Source organism: Miniopterus schreibersii (genome assembly GCF_964146895.1).
Source record: "Miniopterus schreibersii genome assembly, chromosome: 7".
Classification (NCBI taxonomy): Eukaryota; Metazoa; Chordata; class Mammalia; order Chiroptera; family Miniopteridae; genus Miniopterus; species Miniopterus schreibersii.
The window spans coordinates 42,031,151-42,039,593 of NC_138108.1; the positions used below are offsets into that span (position 1 = coordinate 42,031,151).

At 46.4% G+C, this 8,443-nt stretch overlaps 1 long non-coding RNA gene across 1 annotated transcript; it reads right to left on the reverse strand.

Annotated features, from left to right (window-relative positions):
* Positions 1-227: 227 nt before the first annotated feature.
* On the reverse strand, positions 228-2,006 carry LOC308559723. The gene is made up of 3 exons (XR_013999198.1): positions 1,732-2,006; positions 1,165-1,340; positions 228-862 (listed from the first exon to the last, which is right to left on the reverse strand). It is a non-coding gene; the product is annotated as an uncharacterized lncRNA (long non-coding RNA).
* Between the last annotated feature and the right edge of the window lie 6,437 nt (positions 2,007-8,443).

Here is an 8,443-nt window from a genome sequence, read left to right on the forward strand (position 1 = left end):
AACCTATGAACCAGGAGGTCAGGGTTCTTTCCTGATCAGGGCACATGCCCGGGGTTTCCGGCTGGATCCCCAGCAGGGGGCGTACAGGAGGCAGCCAATCAATGACTCACTCTCTTCATTGATGTTTCTCTCTCTCTCTGAAATCAATAAAAACACTTTATGTATATATATATAATATTTGTAAACAGAGAGGAAATGTTAATTTTAAAAAAGACAAACTACTTGCTGAACTTCAAATCATATATTTTCTCTCTTATTCAGGCATACAGTAAGCTCTTTCTGTTACCTGGGTCACTTTGGAGAGATTGCTAGACTAAAACCTGGGGGCATCTGAATACAATATTTGGGTAAGTTCTCTCTAAACAAACAGAAAACCCAACAGCTATAAAGTAAAAGACTGATACATTTTACTCTATAAATATTAAAAACTTACAAATGGTAAATACTGCCAAAAAGAAGTCAAAAGACTGATTAGATATGATAGCCAAAGATCTAATTTCTTTACTATATCAAAAGTATTTGCAATCCCTAAGAAAAAGCCTAAAATTCCAACAGAAGTGGACAAAGGACATGATCAGCTGCCCATAGAATTCAAATAACTTTATTCATGTGAAAAAGAACAAACCTCAATCAAAATTTAAATGCAAATTAAAACAGTGACATGCTGCTTTTAATCTTTCCCACTGGCACCCTGGCTGGTGTGGCTGGGTTGGAGAGTCGCCTTGTGCACACCAAGGTGGGGACTGAAGGTTCAGTTCCCGATGGGGCTGCAAGAGAGCCGACCGATGTGTTTCTCCATCGCTGTGTGTCTCTTTCTCTCCCTCTCCCCTCCTCTCTCTAGAGAATCAATGAAAAACATGTCCTTTGGCGAGGATTAAAAAGAAAGAAATAAAATAAATCTTTCACACTGGCACAGATTTAAAAGCTCAACCATCCTACTGTTAACAAGGTGGGGGATGGGGAACAGTCATTGAGAATATGATTTGGTCGTACCTTTAATTGGCAAGAACTATAAAATTAAAAATGCAAATATTCTCCATTGAGACAATTCCACTTCTAGGAATTTATCCTATAGACACAGTTGCACGTATAGCCCGAGTCACATATACACACAGATGTTCACTGCAGAATTGTTTGTAATAATAGCAAAAGACTAGAAACAACCTCAATGTCCTTTCAGCAGAGGGCCGACTGGAGGGCTGCGCAATGGAACACCACAGAAGGCCGGGATCCACAGGTTCTGACGTGAGGCCACCTCCAGGGTGTGTTGTAAGGGGAGGGAGGCACAGATGACCTAATTTTTTTATGTAGGCAGGGTATTCCAAAGGAGCGATCGTATGCTGTGTTCTGAAAGAAACCAAAAGAAAGTATTAGCAGTGGCCACCATGCTAATGGTAGGAGGAGGCTTGGTGCCATGTAAAAGGGCTTCTGTACTGCTTAAACTTCCTACCATAGGCATTTATTATTTTTCCATTTTAAAAACTAGCTAATTACTTTACATAAACTTAAACGAATATTTAAGCAGGGCAGGGGGAATCCATGGTGTTTTGAGTTCCGTTGTCAGGAGGAAGGAGACTGCACATCCCACCCAAGCAATGGGCACCCATGAAAAGTCAAATGCTGATGGAAGAGCAAGGCAGACAATTTTTTAATAAAATAAAAAGATTAAAACACCGTGTAGATATAAAGAAAACTGAAACAGTGCAACGAAGGCATTGGAGTAATTTCCACCAGCTTACGAGTCAGAAAGAGCAGGGCCTTGCCCGAGGACCAATCGTTTCCCTGACGGCAACTGGAACCCCCCTGGCCCTCTCTCCTCTGGGACCGCTCTTTAGCGACACCCAACCGGGCAACAGCAAATGGAGGCAGCAAATTCCCCGGAGGCTGGGGACACCCGGGACGCCCTTCTCCGAGGGTGGCCAAGGTAGCCCCGCAGGCTGGCGAGGTCCAACCTCTGGGACATGCCGTCAAGGGCACACTCCGCAGGAGGTTAGGAAAGCCGTGGGTTCGGCACCGCCCGCAGAGGCCCGCGGCCACGCAGCGCGCCCGCCCCGGCCCCGCGCCGCCTCCTCCTCCGCGCAGCGCGCCAGCCCCGGCCCGGCGCCGCCTCCTCCTCCGCGCAGCGCGCCCGCCCCGGCCCCGCGCCGCCACCTCCTCCGCGCAGCGCGCCCGCCCCGGCCCCGCGCCGCCTCCTCCTCCGCGCAGCGCGCCCGCCCCGGCCCCGCGCCGCCTCCTCCTCCGCGCAGCGCGCCCGCCCCGGCCCCGCGCCGCCACCTCCTCCGCGCAGCGCGCCCGCCCCGGCCCCGCGCCGCCTCCTCCTCCGCGCAGCGCGCCCGCCCCGGCCCCGCGCCGCCTCCTCCTCCGCGCAGCGCGCCCGCCCCGGCCCCGCGCCGCCTCCTCCTCCGCGCAGCGCGCCCGCCCCGGCCCCGCGCCGCCTCCTCCTCCGCGCAGCGCGCCCGCCCCGGCCCCGCGCCGCCTCCTCCTCCGCGCAGCGCGCCCGCCCCGGCCCCGCGCCGCCTCCTCCTCCGCGCAGCGCGCCCGCCCCGCCCGGCCCCGGCGCGCATTCGTGGGGCCACAGTGCGACCCAGCGGGCCGCGGGGAAACTGCGCCCGGCGGCCGCCCGGCCAGCAGCGGGGCGGAGACCCAGCGTCGCCGCCCCCACCTGCCGGTCTTCCAGGGCCGGGCGCGGACGCAGGCGCCCGCCTATGTGCAGGGAGGCAGCCGACCTGTTTGCTAGGCCGCCTTGGTCTGTCTTTCTCGGCATTTCCCTCCCAGTGTAGGTGAAAATCGACTGGCTGGGAAGTTCCGCGTTCAGAGACTTGGGGTTTTTATTCAGAATTGCAGACAACTGGTGATTTGTGAAGTCCAAGGAAGTAACTATCCCTTCCTATCTCAAGGACGACTCTAAGGTTCTAGTGAAATCTATGGCTAGCAGGGCTGACGATGAACAGGCTCATCCGAAATGCCACCTCCTTCCGGAAATCGGCCTCTGCCTAAGCAGGTGTCCCCTGCTCCCTGTCGCGGCCGGTGGACTGTCTCCGGCTGTGCATTCGGATCTGCACATCCTCTTGCTGAGCCCTAACAAGCTTCCTGAGGCAGAGACCGGGTGTCACTCATGTGTTGGGAGTAGGGGGAAAGACAGAATAGGAACAGGAGTGGAAACAGAAGAAAAGCTGTGTCACACAGCAACGATGACTATTTTATTTGTCATTTAAATAGCTTACTGAGCACCAAATTGCTAGCGATTATGCTGATCCTTGATCCAGCAGGTCAGCGTTTCTCAATGTTCACCTTTTGCACATTAGTTTCAGGCCATATTAATACCACATAGTTTGAAAATCAGGGAACCCTGAATATGTGGTGCTGTCACTGGACATTTTTAACACCAAGCCATAATTATATAAATTCAAGGGTGTTTTTTTTTTCAAATTTGTGCTATAGGTTTAGATCTGTGATCTCTTTCACATACTAACTATATTGCTTTTTAATCATTGCTTATTTACATACAAACCCAGTACTTGCACAGGGAGGTCATAGGGTCTAGCTGCAGAGAATCTGTTCCGGATAGTTTAAGCAAGAGGCGATCTGTTGCAGGGTATCATATAGTTTCCAGGATCACTAAAGTGGGGGGTATGGAGAAGGTTTGACAAGAAACAGACTCTTAGGCTGAGCTTCCAGGAATAATTCCAAAAGCACAGAAGAGGACGGGCTAGAGAACAAGTCACAAGCCAAATCGGGTTCTGCCACTGCCCGGTGCAACGCGGTGCCACCCCTGCTGTAATCAGGAAGCTGCCGGCAAGCTGAGGCTGCTGCCGCAGATCACCTCTGCGCCCATCCACAAACCATCCTGCTACTCAGATCTGGAGCTACTTGAGCAGCAAACAGAAGAGTCAAGTCATGGTGAAAATGGATTCTAATATAATGAATTGTTTTTAAGAAATAACCCATGGTCCATAGGGATACTCAAAAGAGAGGGAGAGAGAGATTTCCCTTACAGAAGAGTGTCAACTAATAAATATAGAAGGAGTAACAGAATTAGAATTTTTTTTTTTTTTTTTTTGCAAACTGTGATGCAATTATCAATTCAGGCAATGGATACTAAAACTTTAGGGGGAGCCTGCCTGGTGTGGCTCAGTGGTTGAGCGTCGTCAACCTATGATCCAGGAGATCAAGGTTCGATTACCTGTCAGGGCACATGCCTGGGTTGCAGGCTGAATCCCCGGGGGGCGGGGGCATGCAGGAGGCAGCGGATCAATGACTCCCTCTCATCACTGATGTTTCTCTCTCTCTCTCCCTTTCCCTTCCTCTCTCTCTGAAATCAATAAAAATATTTTTTAAAAAATAAATAAAATAAATAAAAAAATAAAACTACAAGGGGAATAGTATATTCACATGGACTCAAAATACCACTACAAAGAAGACTTACTAATTATAAGAGGGTAAATGGAGGGATAGAGGGACATCTCCTAACTGGTGATCACTAACTGAGTGACCACATGGGCAATACATTATATGCCTCGTGTTGTGATGTAAAAAGAGACACACAATCTCACCTCTGTAGTATTTTTGCCCAAAATGTTTCCCCAAAAGAAAACAATCAGACAAATGGGCATATGATACATTTTACAAGCCAGCTGGCCTGGTCTCTTCAAAAATCTATCAAGAAGGGGAAAAAGGGAGGGGACAACTAACTATTCTATACAAATGATACTAAAGATATAACTCAATATAATGCATGCCTTTTGTTTGGATCCCAGACTGAAAAAATAGTTATAAAAAGACATTTGGGGGAAACTGAATACAAATTCTATCTCAGAATTATTCCTAATTTTTTAAAGTGTGATCACAGTATTGTGGTTATGTAGGGAAATGTCATTATTCTCAAGAGATGAGTGCTAAAGTGTCACGAATTTTACACTTAGTAAACCTAAGTGTAGGATGTATAAGTGTCAATGGCATTATCCTTTCAACTTTCCTATAGAAATTTCTCAACTAAAATGTAGGGGGTAGAGACTTGAATATGGTCTCTGTATTTTGGGTTTTTTCCCTTCATGATTCAGGATGGCAAAGCATTCCCTATGTCTTTGTAGATTATCTTTGGCTTCAAATGCCTTCTACCCTGACCTTGAAACACTCAAACCTGAACACACGCCTGTTCCAAGCAAGCACTGTTTCCACTGTGAGAAAGCGAGCAGGGTTTTGTGCATCAGCAGCTCACGGTTGTCGTTTTCTCATGAAGGTGTGTGTGACTTTAGGAATCTGTCAGTCTCTGTGACTTATCATTCTCCCGATCTCTAGACAAAAAGATACCATATGACTCCCTTGTTGCTCTACAGCCAGAGTCCTCAGCTCAGATCACTAGTGGCTCCCAGTAGCGGCTTCTGAAGTTTGTAACAGATGCCAAGGTGCGTTGGGAACACTACTGGGCTAAAAATTAGGAATCTCCTCAGAAGAGTCATTTCACCTCTCGGGGCTTCAGTTTCTTCTTTATTTAAAGAAAGTGATTAGAACGGATGTTTTTAAAGTTCCCTTCAAGCTCTAGCAGTTTACTCTTTCAGTCTCTGCCTCCTGGGACATGTCTGTCCCCAGGCCCAGCAGGCAAAGCTGGCGGTCGTCCTCCTGGGGAACAGGCCTCAGTTCCTGGCGTTCCCGTGGAGAAGCTGCACCCTCAGCTCTTCTGCACCCTCAGCTCTTCTCGCAGCAAAACGGAAACATTGTTTTAAGGCCTAACCCATCTCCACACCTGGCCTATACTTACCTTCCTTCTGGAAACAAATGTGCCAGTTGGCAAGTGGTAAAGCCTCAGAAGGAAAATTAATTTCACATGTTCTTAGCCCGCTCTATAAAGCAGCATCAAAGGAGGGAGCCTGTGAAATACGGTTCCTCACTTCCTCTCTTCTCTAAAGCTGAACACTGTCTGTTGGGAAACTCTGACAGGGCAAAAAGAAAGAAAATGGTAGAAGATTTGGGCAGAAATTGTAAAGGAAATCAGTAAAGTTTCATCCAGGGCATAACCAGGGTGAGTAAAGAATTAAAAGTATAAGAGGTGGGTAATAAATGGAGAAGAAAACACTTGCTAGAAAATAACACATGGAGATGGACTCATTTCCACATTCAGTGCAACATCCTTATGCTTCCATGGCATTTTCTATCCTGTACACTTTTCTGATAAATAATGAGGCAAAAATACAGGGTGGGGCGAAAGTAAGCTTACAGTTGTTCGTATGGGAAGTAATGCAATAATTAATAAGTAATAATACTAGAATAAACTCTGTGTTTCTCGAACTCACTACTGTGTTTCTCGAACTGTAAACCTACTATTGCCCCACCTTGTATTTAAACTACATTCAAGCCAAGCTGAGGTCCACGAAACTGTGATCGTCAGTCTCTAGAGTCAAGAATTAACTGCATTCCTGTGATTAGCTAGTCGAGTTCAGACTTGGCGAGCATGAAACCCAGAAGGGGCCTCCCACCTCTAGGGGACACAGGCCAAATCAAACCATTTTGTCTTTGGGTGACATATGCAAGAATACATTTAAACAAAGTAAAAAGAAAAGAAAGGTTTCCTTTTAAATGAAAGAACCCAATACTCAGGGAATTTTGATCTCCATAACTGACAGCTAAGGTGATTTATGATGCCCCTGTTTGCATATTTTCCTAGTTAATTTAGATTAATTATGGCTTATTCGACAAATTTGCTATGTATTTTTAGTAAAAAAAAAAAAAATTTGGGTGCTTCAGAGAGCTAAATAGGGGTCTGTTAGGGAGCTCTCTCACAGAAGTCAAAAGGAAAGGCCATTTCTCTTAGATATGTGTGAGCTGTATTTATGTAAATAATTGTTTATTCTTTTATCATCCATCTCTTCCATTCACGTGTAAATTCCATAAAGGTGGGGACCAAGTCTGTGTTTTTCAGCATTGAATCCCCAGCCCACAGCCCACAGTAAAGATGCAGTAAGTAGTACTAAATGAAGATATAAAAACATTTGCAATCTGAGAAAAAAAGCATGGTATGGTTATCCCATTAATTCCCATCTTTATAAATCTCAGCAGATTTTTTGGTTTTCTTTACATAGATCCCACAGCACATTTCTCATTAAGGTTATTCTTGGGTATTTTGTGTTTTGTTTTTAAAAATGAAATCTCTCTCCCCCTCTCTTATATTTTAAAGCCCATCGATGCTGGCATATCGGAAAGCTTTTGATTTGAGTATATCTATCCTTCTTGCAGCCAACACACTAAACTCTCTTGTTAAACCCAATAGTTGGGGGTTCAATTTGCTTGATTCTCTTAGTAAGCTAGGTAAAAAATCCTATCATCTGCAAATAATAAAGTTTTGTCTTTTCCTTTCCAATGATCTAAATCTTATTTCTGTTTCATCTTTAATTGCACTAGCTACAAACTGGGAAAGACATCAAATGATAATGGTAATAGTGGGTGTTCTGTAATCCATTCATGGTTCTAATGAGAAGGCCTCTGGTGTTTCCTCATTTTGATTTTCACAACTGGAGCCCAGCAACCTCTTATGGGCTCACTTCCTTTCACTTTATTCTTATTACAGACCACTTAAATTAATCCTAATGTAATAATGTAAGTCCTAATAACACCAGGGTGGTTACCTCTCAAAGAAGTTTCTTTTCTGTCCTTAAACCACAATGTGAGAGCATTCCTTTCCTTCTGTTAAACACACACACACACACACACACACACACTCACACACACTCACACACACCAGATGTACAATGTCCAAGCCATTACCCCTGGGATTTGGGGGCTGTGGAGCGTGGTGGAGCAATGCGGGTGCCCCAAGGGCTCCAGCACATCTGAGGTACTTGTGGCCAGGGCAGTGCCCACAGCTCTGAGAACATCAAGAGCTGTATCCTTGGCATAAACATCCTTGGCACATTCCCATGGGTGAGTCCACTTACTTATATAAATAAATAGTAACTATGTGTTAGTCCTAACCAGAATTAGAAGTGAACAGGGTGTTGAAATGATATAAGAATTACTCTGCTCCTGCTCCAGGCAATGACTCTGGTGGATTCTGCCTCTTTCCCTTGGTCCACCCACCTATCTGTGCTTAAGCAAATCCTTTTTCTGTCCCCTCCACTTGATTCAAAGCAGGCTGAGACTGGAAACCATTTTGGAGCTCATGGGGATACACTGCCCTTCTAAGGTCTCACTCCTTCTCCACCTCCTGCGCACCTCTCCTCCTTTTCAGAACCAAAGATCTCCACTGGCTGCCTCCAGGTGGTAAAGACTATGGCCACAAATACAGGGCACACATGGTCAGGTGCGAAAGCACCAGGACCTACGTACATGGACCTGACGCACCACCAGGGCAAGGAGGTCTTCTGTAGAGAATTGTACCCTCCAGCCCACTGTCCAAGCCTTGTGCTGTCAGAAAAGCCGTAAGAGATTGGTGTCATCTCCACTGACCTGG